Here is a 24406-nt window from a genome sequence, read left to right as displayed (position 1 = left end):
AGACAAATGATTGGCAGCTTGCTTGACAGTAAGACATAGGGAAGTGGGGGGTGCTCACTGTGCTGCATACAGAAGTACAAACGCAGAACTATGTGTTGTGAATTATAGGTCATGGTTACAGGGAGGAAGTGCAACATGAAAGCCCAGTATAGATGTTATTTTACTAGCAGCCATGTGTATTTAAGCATGAGACAAAGCATGTCACCGTGGATTATAGACATGTTTTAAATAGAGACATGTTTTAAATAGAGATTGGAATGCCTCGACATGCAGAACCTATATTTATCTGCTATTGCAACATATGAGCTGATGCTTATATACGTTGTTGACCTAGAAACCGTGCTTGGACATTTTACAGCTCTTCAGAAAACCTTAATGCAGCATGGCTTAATCCAGATGGGATTAGGAGTCGATTTATGCATTTAGATTTTGATGTATAAAAAAAAGCCAAGGACTACTAAAGGGCACACTAATTTTACTCAAGTCTGATTTGTGACTGCCTTTCAGTGCTCGTTACAAAGTGATTGGCTGCAACAGGAGCCTCTTTGTCGAGATTGTTGTTTTCCAGCGGCCATTTTGTCTGCCACGAGTCACGACACAAGAAGACTGCTGCACATACAGCGGGGTCATGGTAGAATGTGCACACTCACCATGTGCTTCACATGTGGACCCAATGCTGCAAAGCAGGCCTCGATCTGGTTAGTTAGGGATAAGCGGGAAATCATAAATACATTTTTATAAGACCTTATTCGAGTCTTCTGTTGAAAGAGAATAGAGAGAAATGTACCTTTTTATTTTTAGTATCCTTTAAAAGGGCTTTGAACGTTGAATCTTGTGTTAGCTCATAACTCTGTTGTTATCTAAGGCTTGTTCACCAGTTCTGGTATCCTCCAGGCATGTAATACGTCACTGTGAACCAGTTACTAGGTGTAGATATTTCACATGGATGAATATGAACACCTGTCCGGCTCTCAATTCCAATGGCAGCTCTTCTGTTTTTTTGTTTTCTACAATATGCTTTTGTAGGCTATTGGTCTCCTACTTCCAAGTCTATAAGCAGAAGATAACAGACCTTGAATAAATATTTTGAAGCCGATAGTGATGACATGCAATTTTTTCTCTTAACCAGCTGAACATCCCAGTCTCTCTTTGATATGAGTAGCAGCTGTATCGAGTGGAGAATGTATCGCTCTGGGGCGGAAGTTTCCCCAAGGTACAGATCTAGGATCAGCTTCCCCTCCACCAATCCTAATCTTAACCACCAGTGGGGGAAATGCAAAACTGATCCAAGATCAGCGTCTAGGGGCAACTTCCCCTTATTCCAAGAGGTATCAATGGCTAACTGTGAATACCTCGAGGCCTGACATTCTTTGTCCCGCTGAGTTGGACCGGAGTCGAGCAGTTCATGGTAAAAAGGTCACCGACTTACAATCTGAGCTGTAGAAGCGGAACTACTAGACTGACTCTTCTGGCCGGCCTACAGTATAGTCATGCCAATTACAGACCCATTTGCCTCGGTCAGATGCTCAGACGGGTCTAGTTAATCTAGCTGCTGGTGGTGTATTGTTGAAGTGGCTTGTCAAGTGGCCTGGGCTAATATTGAATTGTTTGCCCTGTGAGATTGCTTATCGGCCACTGCCGTTGGTTGGATGAGGGAGTTTGTGGAGACGCGCGAGTATTGCTCTGTTAGCTGGATGCTAACAACTCGTGTTGTCCGGTGGCGCTTGCTATGGTTCCTCCTGTACTAGTCTTCTCATGTAACATACACATGTACATGAGCATGTATCCACGCATACATGCACAGATGAAGGCACACTGGCACACATACACTTCACTGTGTATGTACACACACAATGTGCCTTTTGATGTTGCCTTGACCTGACGCTTGCGCTTCTGCTGCGGAGGCGAAAATCTGCTGCCATTTCACTCCTGAGAGAACAATGCGCCTCTGGTCTTCTTTCCAGCACATGGACACCCTGGTGAGAGCAGCCTGCCCTCCACTCGCTCTCTTCCCTCATGTCCTGCAGTGCAGCGTAGCCCCCCCCCCCCCCACACACACACATCACATTCTGTTACTGTGTAGTGTGGGTTAACTGCATCTCAGGTTGATGCCAAGTTAGTCATCTTTATCTTATCTGTGGGAATGCTAGCTACTCTGGTTTCCAGGAAAAACAGAACAGAGATTCAGACACACGCACACACACGTTTGTAACCATGGCCTGAATCTGTTTTACACCCTTGCTGTGGGTAAAACAGTGCGGTAGACTAGAGACACTAACTCACTGATTGACATTGACTTTGCTTATCGGTGAAGGGCACCATAGCCTGCACTCCAAAAACAACTAAAACTGCAATCTCCCGTCTACTCTTCTCCACCAATGCACCATCGCCACGACCAACCGCATGACATCATGCCAGCAGTATCATCTAACAGCTCGCTTCGCCCTCAAATGTGCCAGTAATCATTACTTACCATAAAAAAAACTTTTAATGTGTCACCGCAGAGGCCAGTAACTGCAGCGTGCGTAATCTGACCTGCGTTCAGAGGCCCAATGACAGAAGAGGCATAATGGCACAGGGTGCATCAATATTGTGCTGACAGGAACGCCGTGGGATGATGGGAAAGAAGTGTGACTAGTGTCATACAATGTTTTTCTAGTCAGTCAGGTGACTCACACGGGAAATGTTTGCCATAGGCCCCAAATACTGCCACTACACCTCTGCCTGTTTAATCACTATCTCTTGAAGGAGAAAGACCTGTCTCTGAGACCGCTAACTGTATGAAATGTTGCAAGCATTCAATAGCATTCATTCCTCTATAGTTTCCTGTTCCTGATCATTTGCAGGAGGATGAAAGTATATCCCAACATTGATATTTGAGGACTCCAAGATGGCACCGTTTGACTGAGAACTGCACTGCAGACATGTAGTATTGTTACCACCATGTAGCCTGGCTCCCATTTTTGAAGTTGCTCTCTATGCAGATGGTAGGCAGACAGCCAATAGACTATAGTAGGGACCCAGTATCAGTTAGCATTCGCTTAGCTCTCCTGGAAGGACTCCCCAGGGTGACAACCAGCTAATCTCTACTTCAGACAGACCCTACTTCAGGAGGTTGAAGCTAGTTGGGATCAGACCACGCCAATGATCAGGCTTGCCCTTGAAGGAAAGTGCTCAATTTACCCACGCGGGGCACCTCCTCACGCGAATCACCCGATGTTCCTAAGATTACGCGTCTCGTTGCCTCATTTTTACATGGACCCTTGACTCGTCAAAACACCGTCGGTATCTATATGTCCCGCATCCTTCCAATAACACCCTAATGTTCCAAAGAAGAAAAAAAAGAGGGGAAAAAAATGAAAATGGCACCCAACTCTTCTTCATACTGTGTTGGCCAACCGTATGTCTACATATGCAGGCCAACCACCAACCCTTCCCAGTCTGAATAAGCTAACACACTGACCTTAGCTGTGGGCTGAGAGACTGAATCTGGGGTTCTTCCTCTGGGGCTCTAGATGACAGATTGTAGCCTGCTTTGTTCTCGTGGTGTTCCAGCAGACGTGCCTGCCGACGGAGTAGTAATAGGCCTCGTAGTGTGGTGGTGGTGGTAGTAGTAGAAGCCACTGAGGCCACCGCCAGATATCACCTCTTAACCAGGCCCAGAGCGAGGGACAGCCCTGTCTGCTGTGGCTCAGATGGATGGCTCCAGGTAGTGCCAGCACCTTGTCTCTATCGATGGAGGTTGGGTGTAGAGGGCATATATATGTGTGTGTTGGGGGGTCTGTGAGTGCTTAAGGTGCTGCCCCATTCTCTGCTCAGACACTTCTGAGCTTAAAATCAGAGATGGCCTTAACACTTGAAATCCCATATAGCCAGGCATATGGATGCACTTACAGTAGACACCAGGCTCGTATCAGGCTGTGTAGCTACGTTTGCTCTGACTCAGTACATTTATTAGCCAGCTAGCCGCATACAACCCTGCATCCCACTGCTGGCTTGCTTCTGATGGGAGACCAGATGCTGCTGGAAGTGGTATTGGAGGGCCAGTAGGAGGCACTCTTTCCTATAGTCTAAAATTAATATTCCAATGCCCCAGGGCAGTGATTGGGGACATTGCCCTGTGTAGGGTGCAGTCTTTCGGCTGGGACGTTAAACGGGTCTCCTGACTCTAAAGATTACATGGCACTTATCGTAAGACACCCTGGTGTCCTGGCCCTCATACCATCATGGCCACCTAATCATCCTAAGCTTCCAAATGGCTTATTCATCCCCCCTCTTCCCTGTAATTATTATCCAGGTCATGGCTGTAAATGAGAATGTGTCCTCAGTCAACTTACCTGGTCAAATAAGGGTTAAAAAATAATAAAAACTAGCGATTAACGGCTTACATGACTTACACAACTTGCTAAGAAAAGGCAAACTAGGTGTGTGTGTGTGTGTGTGAGAGAGCGAGTACTACACTGAACAAAAATATAAACGCAACATTTTACAGAGTTACAGTTCATATAAGGAATTCAGTCGACTGAAATACGTTCATTACAAGGAATTAAGATATACATCTGTTGCTCACTGATACCTTACAAAAGGTAGGGGTGTGGATCAGAAAACAAGTAGTTGGTGTGACCACCATTTGCCTCATGCAGCGGGACACATCTGCTTCGCATAGACTTGATCAGGTTGTTTATGGCCTGGGAATGTTGTCCTACTCGCCTTCAATGGCTGTGCGATTGCCATTAAATTCTCTGGCAAAAGCTCTGGTGGACATTCCTGCAGTCATCACGCCAATTGCACGCTCCCTCAACTTTAGACATCTGTGGCATTGTGTTGTGTGACAAAACTACACATTTTAGAATTGCCTTTTATTGTCCCCAGCACAAGGTGCACCTGTGTAATGATCATGATGTTTAATCAGCTTCTAGATATGCCACACCTGTCAGGTGGATAGATTATCTTGGCATAAGAGAAATGCTTACTAATAGGGATGTAAACAAATTTGTGCACAACATTTGAGAGAAAAGATTTTTGTGCGTATTGAACATTTCTGTGATCTTTTTATTTCAGCTCATGAAACAGATAGATGAGGTAGTTATATGCATACAATCAGGGGTAAATAAAAAATAATAAAAAATAAAAAGCAACGTACGGAGAGAGTCATGTGAATAGAGGCACTGCAGATAGTGGTGATGACTATTTGGAGAGCCTGTTTCTGTCCTGCCCTTGATTTGGTGCAGGGCATGTGATGTCCATAGCCTCTTTGTCGCAAAACTCCCTGATCTTCTCAAAAATATACTTTTGTCTAGCTGTGTCCAGTCCAGGTGGTGCTTTTACAGGCAGACCATCTATGGGAGGAAGGATGTCAGCGTTGCGCAGCAGCTGAAACCTGGTCCCGACTGAGTCTGAACGCTTGGCGACGACAGCACCAGGCTCCAGAGCATCGAAGCTGTAAAACAGGAAATAATAAAAAAGATTGAGAAGACATTACAACATCAATTCACCTCCCAAGTTAAGATAAGAAGAATAACCTCATACAATACAATGAAAATGATATTCAGTGCTAGTACTGCTTGATCTATGGCAGCGGCATGAAGTCAGGTGTTGTTGCCATCCATAGCTTTCCACCAGCACCGTACCATCCTCCAGTCCAACCAGCTGTGGGGTGTTGACCCCTGTCACAGTGCTGTCCTTCACAACACCAGCAATCTCTGACAAAATGCCAATCATTTTGGAGGTCAATTAATACTTCTTATTTAAATTCAAAGTCAGATATAGCGATTTAAAATAAATCACTTACCTTTGCAGATCTTCATCTGGTTGTAATCACAAGGGTCCCAGCTACATAACAAATGGTCCTTTTGTTCGATAAAGTCCTTCTTTATATCCCAAAAAAGTATGTTTCAATGGTGCGCCTGACTCAGTAATCCACCGGTTTCCCTCATTCAAAATGCATACAAATGAATTGCATAAGTTACCAATAAACTTCTTCCAAACATATCAAACAACATTCCTAATCAATCCTCAGGTACCCTAATATGTAAATTTACAAAATAGCCTCCAATACCCTACTCAACAAGCTGGATGCAGTCTATCACAGTGCCATCCGTTTTGTCACCAAAGCCCCATATACAACCCACCACTGCGACCTGTATGCTCTCGTTGGCTGGCCTTCACTTCATAATCGTCGCCAAACACATTGGCTCCAGGTCATCTACAAGACCCTGCTAGGTAAAGTCCCCCCTTATCTCCGCTCACTGGTCACCATAGCAGCACCCACCTGTAGCACGCGCTCCAGCAAGTATATCTCTCTGGTCACCCCTAAAGCCAACTCCTCCTTTGGTCGTCTCTCCTTCCATTTCTCAGCTGCCAATGACTGGAACGAACTACAAAAATCTCTAAAATTGGAAACACTTATCTCCCTCACTAGCTTTAAGCACCAGCTGTCAGAGCAGCTCACAGATCTCTGCACCTGTACATAGCCCATCCTTAATTTAGCCCAAACTACTACCTCTTCCCCTACTGTATTTATTTATTTTATTTATTTTGCTCCTTTGCACCATATTATTTATATTTTAACTTTTAACTTTCCTCAAACTACAAATCTACCATTCCAGTGTTTTTCTTGCCATACTTTATTTACTTTGCCACCATGGCATTTTTTTGCCTTTACCTCCCGTATCTCACATCATTTGCTCACATTGTCTTATTTTTTCTTCTGCATCATTGATTGTATGTTGTTTTACTCCATGTGTAACTCTGTGTTTTTGTATGTTGTCGAACTGCTTTGCTTTATCTTGGCCAGGTCGCAATTGTAAATGAGAACTTGTTCTCAACTTGCCTACCTGGTTAAATAAAGGTGAAAAAAAATAAAAATAAAATAAACTATAAAATTTAAGACGGAGAATACCAGAGACCATTACCGGAGATAAATAACGAAGAGCACGCCCTCACCGGAACGCGCAACAAACACTACAGCCAAAATGGGAGCCACTACGATAAACTACTAGCTAATTTTTCAAAAAACAAGCCTGAAGCTCTTTGTAAATACTGTTGACATCTAGTGGAAGCCCTAGGAACTGCAATCTGGGAGGTTTTCGTTTTATATTCCCATTCCCAGCCATTGTGGTGAGCTGGGGGAAAAAATTCTGGATGGATTGTCCTCGGGGTTTCGCCTGCCATATCAGTTCTGTTATACTCTCAGACATTATATTAACAGTTTTAGAAACTTTAGAGTGTGTTCTATCCAATACTACCAATTTATATGCATATCCTAGCTTCTGGGCCTGAGTAACAGGCAGTTTACTTTGGTCACCTCATTCATCCAAACTTCCAAATACTGCCCCCTAGCCCGAAGAAGTTAAATAATCATAACATGTTGTTTATGCTTAGTTTTGTCATTGATTCCTTGTAGAGCTGCTTTTGTCACATGGGATGGCAGCAGCTTTCCACCAAGTGTTTTTGTCCAAGGTGGCGTCCTGATAATACTATTGCATTATCCTCTGCGTAGTAGTTGAAGTTCACGCTCCTCATGCTTTAGGTGTAACCTGTGCTTGCTTGGGCCAGCTCTCTTTTTGATGGGAGGCATTGGACCATTCTCCTTCTATGACTGGTGGAGGAGAGTCAGGTGTGTTCTACTGATGCTGAAAGACACATTCCAGATGCAAATATTTTAGCATTATTATACAGTAGATAGCCTTAATCACCGTCAGACACCTGGCTAACTTGATGGGTCATCAGCTAGCTAGCTAAAAGTGAGCTTTACCTTGGTCTTTTGTTTAGACAAAAGTTTATCTAGCTAAACAATGAACCATAATCCCAATACGTAAAGTACTAGCAATACAAACCGATTGTCATAGCTAGCTAAAGTTAACCAAATAGGGTCAATGTTAGCTAGTTAGCTAGCTAACATTAGGCTATAACTAGCAATGCGAAATGGCATTCTGAGATAACATTACTACACATAGATCATACACATAATGTTAGCTAGCGAGCCAGTCATCTCACGTTAGCTAGCTAGCCAACAGTAAGCTTTAACTTGCAATGAAAACAACTTTCTGACAAAATCAGTAATGTATAATATCTGAAACTGTAGCTAGACTCTTACCCGTATACATGGATGAATGTTTCACAGCAGACTGCAACCCTTTTCATTAAATAAGACGTCCTGTGTCGTTTCTGTTTTGTTTGTACAGATTGCTTGGCTCATTGTGTCAAGTCACTCTGTTTCACACTGACCGTGTGCAATGCCATAAGAATCATCTTAAACTTTAGCCCCCACCCAAACTCTGACCATTTTACTCACCCGAGCAGAGCTGGTTAGGCTGTTTTCATGTTATCCAGAGCGTTGGTGACTAACTGTGCTCCTGGCAACAATTTAATTACGCTTTTTTGCTGACATTTACTGACACCGGCCATATTCAACGGGTGTTCAGCGTTCGTAAATTCATCAGTTATTCTGCGCTCTGGCACACTCAGATGTTTACAACTCTCCTGTGAAGTAGGGACCCGCAATATACAGCTGACATAGTATACTAAGACAGTTGTTACGTTAGTATAGCTTCAACAGGAAAGCCAATGTTCAATACGTATCATTGTCTCCTTTGGCTGTCCTGTCTCGTTGCTCTTCTACAAGACAGTTGAAGTCTGATTTCTGGACACTTGTGTAGCCTCACTTTAAGCTAGGGCTGGCACAATTACCGTATAACCGTGTAACCAACGGTTATTGATGAAGACCATCAAGAAAAGAAAATAACGGGTGTCTTCGGAAAGTATTCAGATCCCTTGGCTTTTTCCACATTTTGTTCCGTTACAGCCTTGTTCTAAAATTGATTAAATAAATACAAATCCTCAGCAATTTACACACAATACCGCATAATCACAAAGTGAAAACTTGTTTTTAGAAAATTGTGCAAATGTATTAAAATAAAAAACTGATACCGTATTTAAATAAGTATTCAGACCCTTTGCTATGAGGCTTGAAATTGAGCTCAGGTGCATCCTGTTTCCATTGATCATCCTTGAGATGTTTCTACAACTTGACTGGAGTCCACCTGTGGTAAATGAAATTGATTGGACATGATTTGGAAAGGCACACACCAGTCTACATAATGTCCCACAGTTGACACTGCATGTCGGAGCAAAAACCAAGCCATGAGGTTGAAGGAATTGTCCGTAGAGCTCCGAGACAGTATTGTGTCAAGGCACAGATCTGGGGAAGGCTACCAAAACATTTCTGCATCATTGAAGGTCCCCAAGAACACAGTGGCCTCCATCATTCCTAAATGTAAGAAGTTTGGAACCACCAAGACTCTTCCTAGAGCTGGCTGCCCGGTCAAACTGAGCAATTGGGGGAGAAGGGCGGGGAGGTGACCAAGAACCCGATGGTCACTCAGACAGAGCTCCAGAGTTCCTCTGTGGAGATGGTTGTCCTTTTGGAAGGTTCTCCCATTTCTGCAGCACTCCACCAATCAGGCCATTATGGTGGGCAGACAGAAGCCACAGCTCAGTAAAAGGCACATGACAGCTCACTTAGAGTTTGCCAAAAGGCACCTAAAGTCTCTGACTATGAGGAACAATCATGCTGTGGGGATGTTTTTCAACGGCAGGGACTGGGAGGCTAGTCAGGATCGAGGCAAAGATGAACGGAGCAAAGTGGAGCGATCCTTGATGAAAACCTGCTCCAGTGCGCTCAACGACCTTAAGCACACAGCCAAGACATCACAGGAGGGGCTTCGGGACAAGTCTCAATGTCCTTGAGTGGCCCAACCAGAGCCTGGACTTGAATCCGATCAAACATCTCTGGAGAGACCTGAAAATAGCTGAGCAGCAACGCTCCCCATCCAACCGGACAGAGTTTGAGAGGATCTGCAGAGAAGAATGGGAGAAATTCCCCAAATACAGTGCCATGCTTGTAGCGTTATAATTAATGCTGTAATCGCTGCCGAAGGTGCTTCAACAAAGTACTGAATTAAGGGTCTGAATACTTATGTAAATGTGATGTTTTAGATTTTTTTATAAATTAGTAAAAATGTCTAAACCTTTTTTTGCTTCGTCATTATAGTGTATTGTGTGTAGATTGAGGGGGAAAAACCATTTCAATAAATTTTTTAACAATGCTGTAACTTAACAAAATGTGGAAATATTCAAGCGGTCTGAATACTTTTTTTATTTATTTATTTCACCTTTATTTAACCAGGTAGTCAAGTTGAGAACAAGTTCTCATTTACAATTGCGACCTGGCCAAGATAAAGCAAAGCAGTTCGACAACATACAAAAACACAGAGTTACACATGGAGTAAAACAACATACAATCAATGATACAGTAGAAAAATAAGACTATATACAATCTGAGCAAATGATATGAGATAAGGGAGGTAAAGGCAAAAAAAGGCCATGGTGGCAGAGTAAATACAGTATAGCAAGTAAAACACTGGAATGGTAGATTTGTTATTTGAAGAAAGTTCAAAGTTAAAATATAAATAATATGGTGCAAAGGAGAAAAATTAATAAATACAGTAGGGAAGAGGTAGTAGTTTGGGCTAAATTATAGATGGGCTATGTGCAGTGATCTGTGAGCTGCTCTGGCAGTTGGTGGTTAAAGCTAGTGAGGGAGATAAGTGTTTCCAGTTTCAGAGATTTTTGTAGTTCGTTCCAGTCATTGGCAGCAGAGAACTGGAAGGAGAGACGACCAAAGGAGGAGTTGGCTTTAGGGGTGACCAGAGAGATATACCTGCTGGAGCGCGTGCTACAGGTGGGTGCTGCTATGGTGACCAGTGAGCGGAGATAAAGGGGGACTTTACCTAGCAGGGTCTTGTAGACTTTCCGAAGGCGCTGTATATGTCTGTTAGCAGGGTTTCCCAACCCTCTCCTAGGGCCCCCCCAAACGTTTCACATTTTTGCTTTAATGCTAAACTGGCACACCCGATTTTAAATTATTAAACTAATCATGAAGCCTTTGGCTAATAATTACCTCAACTTTATAAAGCGCTGGTGGTGATATATATTTATTTATCATTTTATGAATTTGTTTGTTTTGAGAACGAACAGCTGACTGAGGACTGTATGGCAGTGCATTCGTAAGGTTGAGTCCGTTTCTGCGGTAACAGGGACTCTTAACAATGTGATTTGTTGCTCCTTGCTGAAATTGAGAATGTTCATTCAACTGATGTGGTGCTTGCAATGGAATGTCTTTTGTCATGTCAAGTGAGTTTAATCAACAAATCACAGCACATATTGATGTGTACACTTCCTGCTTTTACTTCATACTTTGCTGCTACGGGCAGAGCCGGAAGAAGAACTAAGACATCCCACTCCCTAATTTTTTCAGTTTAAATGGAAATCAATGAACAAAGTAGACCAGACCCAGCTGCTATGGAATTAGTGTCTATTGGAGAGCCACCGCCCTTACGTAGACGGGAACTGAGCATTCTTTTCAATGGTAAACGGCCTGAGTCTATGGGTACACTCGCAATGGCCGCCAGTCAACCCATTATGCCATCGTTGATTTGAATGGGGATGCCCATATTATTCATTCTATTTCTGTGGTTGCACACGAAGTCAGGAGCCAACATTTTTTTAGTGTTTTTTTCTTTACATTATTTGAGTTGTTTTGCTATTTGAACGGTTATTACGGTGAACGCTGTCATTTGGCTGGCCAATTACGGTCATCCAAAATGCCATGACCGTCACAGCCCTTCTTTAAACTCTACCTTTTTTATTTTGACTGGGCTATTTTGTCCGGTGCGAGGAAAAAAAACTCTTATGTCAACAACACAGTGCTCCAAAAAATTGTCCTTGCGATCACTCAAGACATGCTATCTCGACATCAATCGTACTGTACACAGTTGTCTTGATTTGTATAATGTACTGACTGTACAGTATACACGCTCCTTGTCAGACTCTGCATGTGTTGTGCAACCGGCATGAATTAAACAAACGTGTTATCACAGTTGATTTCTCCCACGGCCGCTTCTGTGTTGTGTAATTATTCTGCTGCTCGGTGTGGGAGTTCAGTATCTCTAAAGATGTGGTGTGCTCTAGCCTATCTGTTCTCATTTCCATTTTCACTGAAAGTCAGGCTTTGGCTTTGTTGCTATGCTCAGACTCGTTTTATTCAGGGCTATGTTGTGTTCAGTACAGATTAGTTTAACTCGGACCAGTCACCTGTATTTGCACAAATCACCTCTCTTTGTACATAATACCACGTTATGCCTAAGCAAGTTAAACATGTCTTCGTGTCATAGACTGCACAACTGCAGCACACCCACACACAAAGCTAGAATGAAATGGCCTAGCGCAGGAAATGTATTGTCCAAATGGGCTTGATTCAATCTGGGCCTGCTAACTTGGTGACCGGCCAATCAGATTTAGATGAGATTAAAGCCATTAGGCATTTTAATTGAAGGCCAGTTCCATCATGGACTGAGTCAGTGAATCGAATCTGCACTCTGCAGCAGTGACCTCACCAACTTTATCCAGTTAGCCTAGCTAGCTATCATCTATCAAAAGAATACTTTATCTAGTTTAGTAGAGTAGACAAAACATTAGGAACACCTTCCTAATATTGAATTGTCCCCCCCATTTGCCTTCAGAACCTTTGCCTTCAGAACAGCCTCACTTCGTCGGGGCATGGACTCTACAAGGTGTCGGAAGCATTCACTGTGATGCTGGTCCATGTTGACGCCAGTGCTTGCCACAGTTGTCTAGTTGGTGGACCATTCTTGATACACATGGGAAACGGTTGAGCGTGAAAACCCCAGCAACGTTACAGTTTTTGACACGCCTGGCACCAACTACCATTCCACCTTCAAAGGCACTTCAATCTTTTGTCTTGCCCATTCACCCTCTGAATGACAGACATACACAATCCATGTCTCAATTGTCTCAAGGCTTAAAAAAATGCTTCTTTAACCTGTCTCCTCCCCTTCATCTACACTGATTTTGAAGTGGATTTAACAAGTGACATCAATAAGGGATCATAGCTTTCACTTAATGTTTTGTACACTCATTGTATATATTTTGTCACATACACCCGATGGGTGTGGTGAAATGTGTTGTTTTACAGGGTCAGCCATAGTAGTACGGTGCCCCTGGAGCAAATTAGGGATAAGTCCTTTGCTCAAGGGTACATCGACAGGTTTTTCACCTTGTCGGCTCGGGTATTCAATCCAGCAACCTTTCGGTCACTGGCCCAATTCAATATACTTTAATTAAGGACTAAAACCAAACAGAAACTGTGTAGATGAAGACTTTTTATGATAATGGACCTACATTCATACAGTTTGACTGTCTAGCTCGCTAATAATCACAAGACAGTCGGAGCATTGCAAATTCCAAAAACGATTAATAGAGGACATTTTTTTGCAAATGTTGATGGGAAGGAAATACTTTAAGTCAAGTAGTGTATGTGGACACCTGCTTGTCGAACATCTCATTCCAAAACATATGTAGATTGTTCCCCCTTTTCTGCTATAACAGCCTCCACTCTTCTGGGAAGGCTTTCAACTAGAAGTTGGAACATTTGTTGTCGACTTGTTCCATTCAGCTACGAGGATAGGTAAGGTCGGGCACTGATGTTGGGCGATTAAGTCAGGCTCGCAGTCGGCGTTCCCATTCATCCCAAAGGTGTTCGATGAGGTTGAGGTCAAGGCTCTGTGCAGGCCAGTCAAGTTCTTCCACACCGATTTCGACAAACAATTTCCGTATGGACCTTGATTTGTGCAAGGGTGCATTGTCCTGCTGAAACAGGAAAGGGCCTTTCCCAAACGGTTGCCACAAAGTTGGAAGCACAGAATCGTCTAGAATGCCATTGAAAGCTGTAGCGTTAAGATTTCCCTTCACTGGAACTAAGGGGCCTAGACCGAACCATGAAAAACAGCCCGAGACCATTATTCCTCCTCCACCAAACTTTACAGTTGGCACTATGCATTCGGGGAGGTAGCGTTCTCCTGGCATACGCCAAACCCAGATTTGTGCATCAGATTGCCAGCGTTTCTGCTGCTCCAGAGTCCAATGGCAGCGAGCTTTACACCACCCCTCCCGGCGCTTGTGTGTGCGACTGCTCGGCCATGGAAACCCATTTCATGAATCTCCTGACGAACAGTTCTTGTGCTGACGTTGCAGTTTGGAACTCAGTAGTTAGTGTTGTAACCGAGGACAGACAATTTTTACGCGCTTCAGCACTTTAGCGGTCCCGTTCTGTGATCTTGTGTGGCCTACCACTTTGCGGCTGAGCTGTTGTTGCTCCTAGACGTTGCCACATCACAATAACAGCACTTATAGTTGACCAGGGCAGCTCTAGCAGGGCAGAAATGTAACGAACTGACTTGTTGTGAAGGTGGCATCCTATGACAGTGCCACGTTGGAAGTCACTGAGCTCTTCAGTAAGGCCATTCTACTGCCTATGTATTTCTATGGCGATTGCATGGAAGTGTGCTCGATTGTATACAACTGTCAGCATACTTTTGTGTGTGTGTGTGTGTGTGTGTGTGTGTATATATACATGTATACATACATGTATACATACATACATGTATGCATACATGTATATATACATGTATGCATGTATACATGTATGTATACATACATACATACATACATACATACATACATACATACATACATACATACATGCATGCATGCATGCATGCATGCATGCATACATACATACATACATACATGTATATATACATACATACAAAAGTATGCTGACAGTTGTATACAATCGAGCACACTTCCATGCAATCTCTCCATATATATATATATATATAATCTCCATATATAGTGTATAACCAATGTTCAGTGCCGCTCTTCGGACCTCGTTGAAGACTGAATGAGTTCAAACCAGTTAGACTTGTGGTCTCCAACCTTTTCTAGCGTCAGAGCTACTAAAAATGAAACATGTCGCAAGCTACTCATTTTTTGTTGTATAGCTTTTAAATAGGCCCATTGTTCTCTTCTCTACCCTGCAACTCTTCCCCGGGTCCTTTGTGTACAAGATATGTGTTTTCTGGAAATAAGGGCAGGAAGTAGTGCTGAACGATTAACCAAAATGTTTATTTTTCTGTTCAATTATTTAAATTCCATTTTGTTATATATATTTTTTTACTGTGAGCTCAATTCTAAGTTTCACCAGAGATTAATCAGATCAAGCCTGAACTTTGCAATGTAGTAGGGAGTTGTAGTTTCCAGCAGGCCAATATTCTACATAGTTTAGTGCAATTGTTTTCATAAGTAACTACAGTGACCACAATCCATTGCGTGCCTACTTATCTGGTCTGTGTGTGGCAGAGAGGGAGAGAAGAGACTAAAGACATGCGATCGAGAATGATAGAGAACAGTTGCTTCAAGGTGTATCTACATGAAAATACATGATCTAAGTGATTTGATAGTTGGTATTCAGCAGTCATAAAAGTAGGCCTTATTTAGAAGAACTACGGAAATAATGATTTTTGTCAGACGGCATAAGCAGCAGCTCTATAGAGATGAATTATAAAGTCACCAAATCAACGTAATATACACAACTGAAATATTTTATTAAAGTAATGTGAATAAATGATGGTTAATAAGTGATGAGCAGTAATGGGAAGTCACTACCATCATGGTACTTTTATTCATTGTTTTATTCTGCATTACAGAAAACCCTGATTTATTTTTTTCATAACCGGACCGACTTCAAATAGGAAGTGTGTCATTTTTGCAAAGCTTTGTGACTGGTTCACTCGAGTGAGCGTTACGCGTCAGTCACAGCACGTAAGAGCGTAGTGCCTGCCAAAGCCACTTTAGGATTAACGCTATGTTTTCACAGAGACACAGGCAGTTTAAAAAAAGAAAGAAAATACCACAATCATGACTAGCTCACTAGGCGGGCTTAACTGTACCACAATTTTTTACTCCCCACACCTTTCAGATATAAAGAAAAGGCGGTATAAAGAATACGGTATGGTAAAGATTGTGGGGTTTTGTCTAGATATAACTGGTTCATTCCATCTCCAGAAAGCACAAGAAAGAGGATTTCAAACACTCACCATCTCAGATTGTTTTCAAATGTTTCTGTAGTTAGAAACCGAGAAGGTTTAGCATTCCTGATACAATATTTGGCTGAAAAATAATCTGAGTAATGAAGCTAATTGATTGCACCCAAATTGGCCATTTCATTGTTTAGCTTCATTTCTCAGTATCTAACTACAGAAACCATTTCGGAACAATCTGAGATGGTGGGTGTCATGGCTTGCTGAAATTAAACGGAACAACCCTGGAATCCAGTACAAATGCAGCTTCCTTACAAAATGTCTGCTTCCTCCCTTTGTGCCTCGATCGATAACAGGAACTGAGATCCTAATTACCGTGGCAGATATTGCAGCATTCTAACACAAGATGGCATCAGAAGGGCTACGTTGCCTCAGGTGGAGTACTGTAGATTCCAGAAATCCTTTGGATGCTATGGTGGATCTCGCAGCATCCTACACACAAGCTAGCACAATAAAGGGCCACAGCAAGAGAAAGAGTAGAATAGCATTATCTTAGCATAGCGTTAGTGTAGCCTCAGGCGGTAGTGCTGTACAGTCGATTCCATTAGCCTAGCTAGGCTATCTCTGGTGGCTGTTCCCCCTCACAGTGAGACCCCCAGTTGGGATACAGCCTGCAGCAGACTCACTTATTCCATCACTTCACTGTGACAGTAATTAAAGCTTTGATTCTCTCTTTATCTCCCCCTCCCCCCTACTCTTTTCGTTTTTTTCCACTTTGTCGTTCTGCATGTCGCTCCATTTGGAAAGAGATCAGTGTCATCTGTTGAAAAAAGATTGCTTTTGGTTGAAATGAGGATTTACAGTACTGTCGCTAAATGGCACAGGGTTGCTTGGCAGGCATTTTGCTTGAGTGAACAAAATACCGTCGCTATGTTTTGACTTCTGATTTCAATTAGAAACAGTGGGCCAACGATGAGAACGATGAGAAATTAGAAAAAATGGGGCTGGCACACTTAATATTTGCTCCAGAAAGGTGTCTGATGTGCACATGCTAGCTGAGCTAAAACATGTTGTCATATTGCCAGGTTGGTCAGATCTGTTAATCCCAGCTAGACATGCTAGGCTAGACATTGATTCATAGTTCTGGCATCAGACACCGTCTGGTGTAAAAAGCATCGACGGTGTTCTGAGTTCTGTGACGAGTTGTGTGCACATATTTTTGTAAACCGCAATGGTTTTTGCGCAAGCGGATTCAGTGGGAATATCCGGGTCATTGAAAAGACTTGGCAGTTCTTGCTCCCACATGGGGCTATTGAATACAATAGATGTCACAATCTGAATCAACATGTTTTTATTCCCTTCACAACCTTGTAAAACCAAAGTCTTTGTACACGTTAGAGAAACCATCAGGTTTGAACAGGTCTCTAAAGATCTGCCCTTACCCAACACAAACACAAGTTCTCTCAAACAAAACATATAAAATAGTCTAATTCACAGTCCGTAGCCGTTGAAACGAGGCTGTGTGATGAACCACACAGATGTGCTATTGAGAGTCGCCCCTTTTCTGAATGGTTCGAGAGGGGAAAATATAAAGCAGGGGAGTGTTTGGCTGAAGTTTGAACTTGTCCACTGAGTTCTCTTCGCTCCACACACAGCCCTGGCCCAACAGGTGTTGCCATTTCAAGGATATGTCATTTAGAGGGAAGTGTGTGCTCCTGTGCGTGTGTACGTGTCTGTGCGTGTGTGCACATGTCTGTGTGGGCTGTGTATACTACACGTGTACGTCTGTGTGGCCTGTGTATACTACACGTGTACGTCTGAGTAGCTTGAGTGGCTCACAGCTTGCTTACCCATCACCCATACTCCCATGTAGGGTGTCTGTAGGATAAGTCTCTCCTAATAGTCTTTCATTCTCCAAACCCTCTGGTGTAACTCTTCCCGTGTCAAACTCTCTCCCTCATATTCTCATAAATGAACAGTAGCCCATGTTGCCCTCGTTCCCCTAGCAGTGAGTATGCCGCAAGTTGAGTTGGAATAGAACGCCGTCCGCTGTAATAGACCACCATGAATGAGCTGTAGCACCGTACAGCCGTACGTCTTGACTGTGTCTTCCCTTCCAGCAGCAGAGAAGAGATCAAAGAGCCCTGTTACAGCACCCGCTCCCTTCTCCGATCATCTTCCTCCCGTTCCCTCTCCTCTCTTCTGTTTCTGGGTTGGCACAGTGCTACAGGGGCATGTGGGATAGAACTCAAACGAGCGAGGAGAAGGGGGGGGTAGAGGGAGGGTTAGGGAGAGAAGGAGAGATAAGGGATTGAGCTCTAATAAGAGAGATGGGGAGTGGAGCTCTGAGGAGACGGTGGAAGGAGGGGTCCAATTATAGGGGGTTGTTTTTAATGTATTCCAATTCAGTCGTTTTTATTGTATTCCAATTCACTCGTTTTTATTGTATTCCAATTCACTCGTTTTTAATGTATTCCAATTCACTCGTTTTTAATGTATTCCAATTCACTCGTTTTTAATGTATTCCAATTCACTCGTTTTTAATGTATTCCAATTCACTCGTTTTTAATGTATTCCAATTCACTCGTTTTTAATGTATTCCAATTCACTCGTTTTTAATGTATTCCAATTCACTCGTTTTTATTGTATTCCAATTCACTCTTATACAGTGCATTCGAAAAGTATTAAGACCCCTTGACTTTTTCCACATTTTGTTACGTTACAGCCTTATTCTAAAATGTATTACGTTTTTTTTTTTTTTTAGTCTACACACAATACCCCATAATGACAAAGCAAAAACAGGTTTTTAGAAATGTTTGCTAACATATTAAAAATAAAAAACTGAAATATTACATTTACGTAAGTATTCAGACCCTTTACTCAGTACTTTGTTGAAGCACCTTTGGCAGTGATTATAGCCTGGAGTCTTCATGTGTATGACACTACAAGCTTGGCACACCTGTATTTGGGGAGTTTCTCTCAATCTTCTCTTCAGATCCTCTCAAGCTCGGTCAGGTTGGATGGGGAGCGTTATTTTCAGGTTTCTTTGGAGATGTTTGATCGGGCACAAGTCCGTGCTCTGGCTGGGCCACTCAAGGACATTCAGAGACTTGTCTCGAAGCCACTCCTGCATTGTCTTGGCTGTGTGCTTAGGGTCATTGTCTTATTGGAAGGTGAACCTTCGTCCCAGTCTGAGGTCCTGAATGCTCTGGATCAGGTTTCCAATAAGGATATCTCTGTACTTTGCTCCGTTCCTCTTTCCCTAGATCCTGACTAGTCTCCCAGTCCCTGCTGCTGAAAACATCCCTACAGCATGATGCTGCCACCATGCTTCACCGTAGGGATTGTGCCAGGTTTCTTCCAGACGTGACACTTTGCATTCAGGCCAAGGAGTTCAATCTTGGTTTCATAAGACCAGAGAATCTTGTTTTTCATGGTCTGAGAGTCCTTTAGGTGCCTTTTTGGCAAACGCCAAGCAGGCTGTCTTGTGCCTTTTACTGAGGAGTGGCTTCGGTCTGGCCACTCTACCATAAAGGCCTGATTTGTTGGAGTGCTGCAGAGATGGTTGTCCTTCTGGAAGGTTATCCCATCTCCACAGAGGACCTCTGAAGCTCTGTCAGAGTGACCATCAGGTTTTTGGTCACCTCCATGACCAAGACCCTTCTCCCGCGATTGCTCAGTTTGACTGGGTTTGACAGTTTGACAGCTCTAGGAAGAGTCTTGGTGGTTCTAAACTTGTTCCATTTAAGAATGATGGAGGCCACTGTGTTCTTGAGGACCTTCAATGCTGCAGAAATGTTTTGGTACCCTTCCCCAGATCTGTCTCTCGACACAACCCTGTCTCGGATTTCTACGGACAATTCCTTCGACCTCATGGCTTGGTTTTTGCTCTGACATGCACTGTCGACTGTGGGACCTTATATAGACAGGTGTGTGCCTTTCCAAATCATGTCCAATCAATTGAATTTCCCACAGATGGACTCCAATCAAGTTGTAGAAACATCTCAAGGATTATCAATGGAAAGAATTCACCTGTGCTCAATGTTGAGTCTCATAGCAAAGGGTCTGAATACTTATGCAAATAAGGTATTTGTTTTTCTCCATAAATTTGCAAAAATGTCAAATCTGTTTTCGCTTCGTCATTATGAGGCATTGTGTGTAGATTTATGAGGAGAAAAAATAATTATCAATTTTAGAAGGCTCTAACGTAACAAAATGTGGAAAAGTCCAGTTGTCTAAATACTTTCCGAATGCACAGTAAGTCCACGGTGTGACCAATGAGAACCTTGGCTTGCCTTTCCTTTCAGACTCAATGGCTTTTGATAGACCCCTTTACCATGTTATTGTATACAAATAAGGAACCCCCTGCCCCATCACCTCTCACCGTTTAACCCGCTCCACCACCTTGTAAACAAAAAATCTTGGAATGTCTTTGGGGCGTTGACTTAAAGCGCTTTAACAAGCCATGTCTGTTTTTGTCTGTGCCTTTACTACTTCCTAGTACTTTACCTTAGTGAACACAAAACATTTTAAACACAGGGTCCCTCGCAATGGCTTTTCTGACCCCCGAGGCAGAGCAGTGTCAGTAATATCTCCTGTCACATTGGAGTCCTGCACATTCACTCATCACAGGATGCATCCCCTGTTTTGAGGCTAATGGCTATTCCGGACTAAGAGACAGCCAGGCGTTTTCTGTGTGTGTCATATGCTTTGATCACTGGCACTGCATCCGTCCCCCTGATGTGGATCTATTTGGATCAATAAATATTTTGGGTGGATCGATATTATATTATTATTGTTGCGCCTAAATTATTTATTTTTTATAAAAAAAATTACTTCAGTTTTTGTTGTTGTAAATACTTAACACTTGTTTTTCTTAACTGCATTGTTGGTTAAGGGCTTGTAAAGTAAGCATTTCACTGTAAGGTGTACACCTGTTGTATTCAGCGCATGTGACAAATAAAATGTGAATTTATTTTGATTTGATATTTGCCGTGGATTTATATTATTGTGTGTACTTATGGTTTGACCCTGATGTGTATTACAGGGATACAGTTGTTTTTTTTCAGCACAGCATTCTATTTTGCTCATTTGTACCAATTCCCTCCTTGCCTGTACAAATACAAATCCATGTGATTCTAAATACCCAGTTAGACTCTGTGTGTGTGTGCGTGGCATTTTTTTTTAGGATTACGTGAGATTGACGCCGTGAGTGTGCTGTTAGGATCTGAGTGGGGTGTGTGTGTGTGTGTGTGTGTGTGTTGGTTTTGGGATTACATGTGGTACGTGTTACAGTAGCCAGTCGTAATGTCACGTCGGAGCTGTGCATTCTTGCGACTCCGCACTGGTAGCCCTGATGTAAAAATAGGCTGCGCTGCTGAAACAAACGGGGCTGTACCCAGAGTATTGGTCCCTCCATAGAGAGTTGGAAAGAGACACAGAGAGAGTGGAGAGAGGTGGACAGACAGGCATATTTCAGACAGATGAATACATTTCAGACAGACGGAGACATTTCAGACAGAAACGTTTCAGAAGGACACATTTCAGACAGACCGACAGGAAATCCTGACTATTTACAGGAAGGGAAAAAAAGAGAGAAGAGTCTCAGATGAAGGAAATCCGGTTTCTTTCTCCGCTCCCCGAACGTTCCTCCGTTTCCTTCTTCCCCGCTAGACGGAGATAAGATGACAAGAAGCCGAGGCCTCTTATTAAACCAATTTGAGTAAATCCACCATTCCAACCGCTCGCTAATTCAACTTCCATCTCTCTTCCCCAGCGGTTTGGGTAACACAATACCAAGCTATGGAGGAAAGAGATCGACTGATAACTCCTCTGCCTGCCATTTTGGTTTTAGCCATGCGACCGTTGCTTAGTGAGTTAACGGATATCAGACTTCCTGTTAAATGTATAGGTTATTTATACGTAGGTTCGGAAACAGACAAAGTGGAGGTTAGTTTAATACCAATAAATCTGTCCAGTCTCGTAAACTTTGAAACTCTCCTGTTATTGAGTGAGCTCACCTTTTTAGAGAAAGCTGACCTAGATATACTATATATAAACACAAGTATGTGGGCACCCCTTCAAATGAGTGGATTTGGCTATTTCAGCCACACCCGTTGCCGACACATTTATATAATCGAGCACACATAGATCGAGCAATCTCCACAAATTTGCTGTAGAATGGCCTTACTTAAAAGCTCAGTGACTGTCAACGTGGCACCGTCATAGGATGCCACCATTCCAACAAGTCAGTTTGTCGATTTTTCTTCCCTGCTAGAGCTGCCTCGGCCAATTGTGAGTGCTGTTATTGTGAAGTGGGAAACGTCTCGGAGCAACAACGGCTCAGCCGCGAAGTGGTAGGCCACACAAGCTCACAGAACGGGACCACTAAAGTGCTGAAGCGTGTAGTGCAACACTCACTACCAAGTTCCAAACTGCCTCTGGAAGCCCCGTCAGCACAATAACTGTTCCTTGGGAGCTTCAGAAAATGGGTTTCCATGGCCAAGCAGCCGCATCCATGCCTAAGATCACCGTGCACAATGCCAAGCGTCGGATGGGGTGGTGTGGACTCTGGAGCAGTAAAAACGCTTTCTCTGGAGTGATGAATCACGCTTCACCATCTGGCAGTCCAACTGACGAATCTGGGTATGGTGGATGGCAGGACAATGCTACCTGCCCCAATGCATAGTGCCAACTGTAAAGTTTGGTGGAGGAGGAATAATGGTCTGGGGCTGTTTTTCATGATTAGTTATTAATGCCCATAAATTTGGAATAAGATGGTCGACGAGCAGGTGGCCACATACTTTTGGTCATGTAGTGTTATTCCTTCTGAATCAAGAAATAAATTGGCGAACTCACTGCCCTGGTTAGTAGTAGTATGCCATCTCCACACACACACAGCCCTGGTTAGTAGTAGTATGCCATCTCCACACTAACAGTCCTGGTTAGTAGTAGTATGCCATCTCCACACTAACAGTCCTGGTTAGTAGTAGTATGCCATCTCCACACTAACAGTCCTGGTTAGTAGTAGTATGCCATCTCCACACTAACAGTCCTGGTTAGTAGTAGTATGCCATCTCCACACTAACAGTCCTGGTTAGTAGTAGTATGCCATCTCCACACTAACAGCCCTGGTTAGTAGTAGTATGCCATCTCCACACTAACAGCCCTGGTTAGTAGTAGTATGCCATCTCCACACTAACAGCCCTGGTTAGTAGTAGTATGCCATCTCCACACTAACAGCCCTGGTTAGTAGTAGTATGCCATCTCCACACTAACAGCCCTGGTTAGTAGTAGTATGCCATCTCCACACTAACAGCCCTGGTTAGTAGTAGTATGCCATCTCCACACTAACAGCCCTGGTTAGTAGTAGTATGCCATCTCCACACTAACAGCCCTGGTTAGTAGTAGTATGCCATCTCCACACTAACAGCCCTGGTTAGTAGTAGTATGCCATCTCCACACTAACAGTCCTGGTTAGTAGTAGTATGCCATCTCCACACTAACAGTCCTGGTTAGTAGTAGTATGCCATCTCCACACTAACAGTCCTGGTTAGTAGTAGTATGCCATCTCCACACTAACAGTCCTGGTTAGTAGTAGTATGCCATCTCCACACTAACAGTCCTGGTTAGTAGTAGTATGCCATCGCCACACTAACAGTCCTGGTTAGTAGTAGTATGCCATCTCCACACTAACAGCCCTGGTTAGTAGTAGTATGCCATCTCCACACTAACAGCCCTGGTTAGTAGTAGTATGCCATCTCCACACTAACAGTCCTGGTTAGTAGTAGTATGCCATCTCCAAATCACCACACTGCGATCCCTGGATATTAAGGATGCATGGCGTAACCCCACACTTCAGGTTAACGCTGTGGACTCAACATATGCTTAACCCTATAGGGCCTATTGATTTAGCCTAATAATATACCGTTAGGCTGATTTCTTCCCGTTTTCAATTTGTCTCTTGGTAAAGTCCCTCGATGCTACCTGCTACTTCAAAGTCATAACCAACACAAACACAGCTACACCTACTCAAACTAGCATCAAACTTTCATCACTCAACCGCCTCAGCTATTTTATCAATGTTTGTGTTACATTCCTGGCCCATGTAAAACCATTGTTTGCTGTGTTGACGCAGACAAGCCAAGGCTCTCAACAATGGAAGCTGGTGTTATGGTCTATTCTGCATTCCAAATGGCACCTTTTCCCCTATATCGTGTACTACTTTTGACCAGGTTGAGTGTTTCAGGGAATAGGGTGCCAATTTGAGACACACACTGCAACTTCTATTGTAATCAGATGGTGTTTTTGTTCTTTGGGGCCGTCTGAGTTCAGATCAGTCCGGCTGCAGGTATCAGTGCCTGGTCTGCTGGACTGACTTTGGCACGGACAGCCACTCTTTCAGATCCAGAATAAGCAGTTTTCCAGAGCAGAGAGCTTTCTTT

General features: G+C 43.2%; 1 protein-coding gene across 9 annotated transcripts in view; it reads left to right on the top strand.

Moving 5' to 3' along the window:
* The window catches only part of myo9ab (myosin IXAb), a 234826-nt gene that overhangs the window by 80842 nt on the left and 129578 nt on the right, over nt 1–24406 (top strand). The gene's annotated exons all lie outside the window — the stretch shown is intronic.

Source organism: Salmo trutta, chromosome 7 (assembly GCF_901001165.1).
Source record: "Salmo trutta chromosome 7, fSalTru1.1, whole genome shotgun sequence".
In the NCBI taxonomy this organism is placed as follows: Eukaryota; Metazoa; Chordata; class Actinopteri; order Salmoniformes; family Salmonidae; genus Salmo; species Salmo trutta.
The sequence above is the reverse complement of the archived record's forward strand: the minus strand, read 5'-3'. Positions and strand labels throughout refer to the sequence as shown.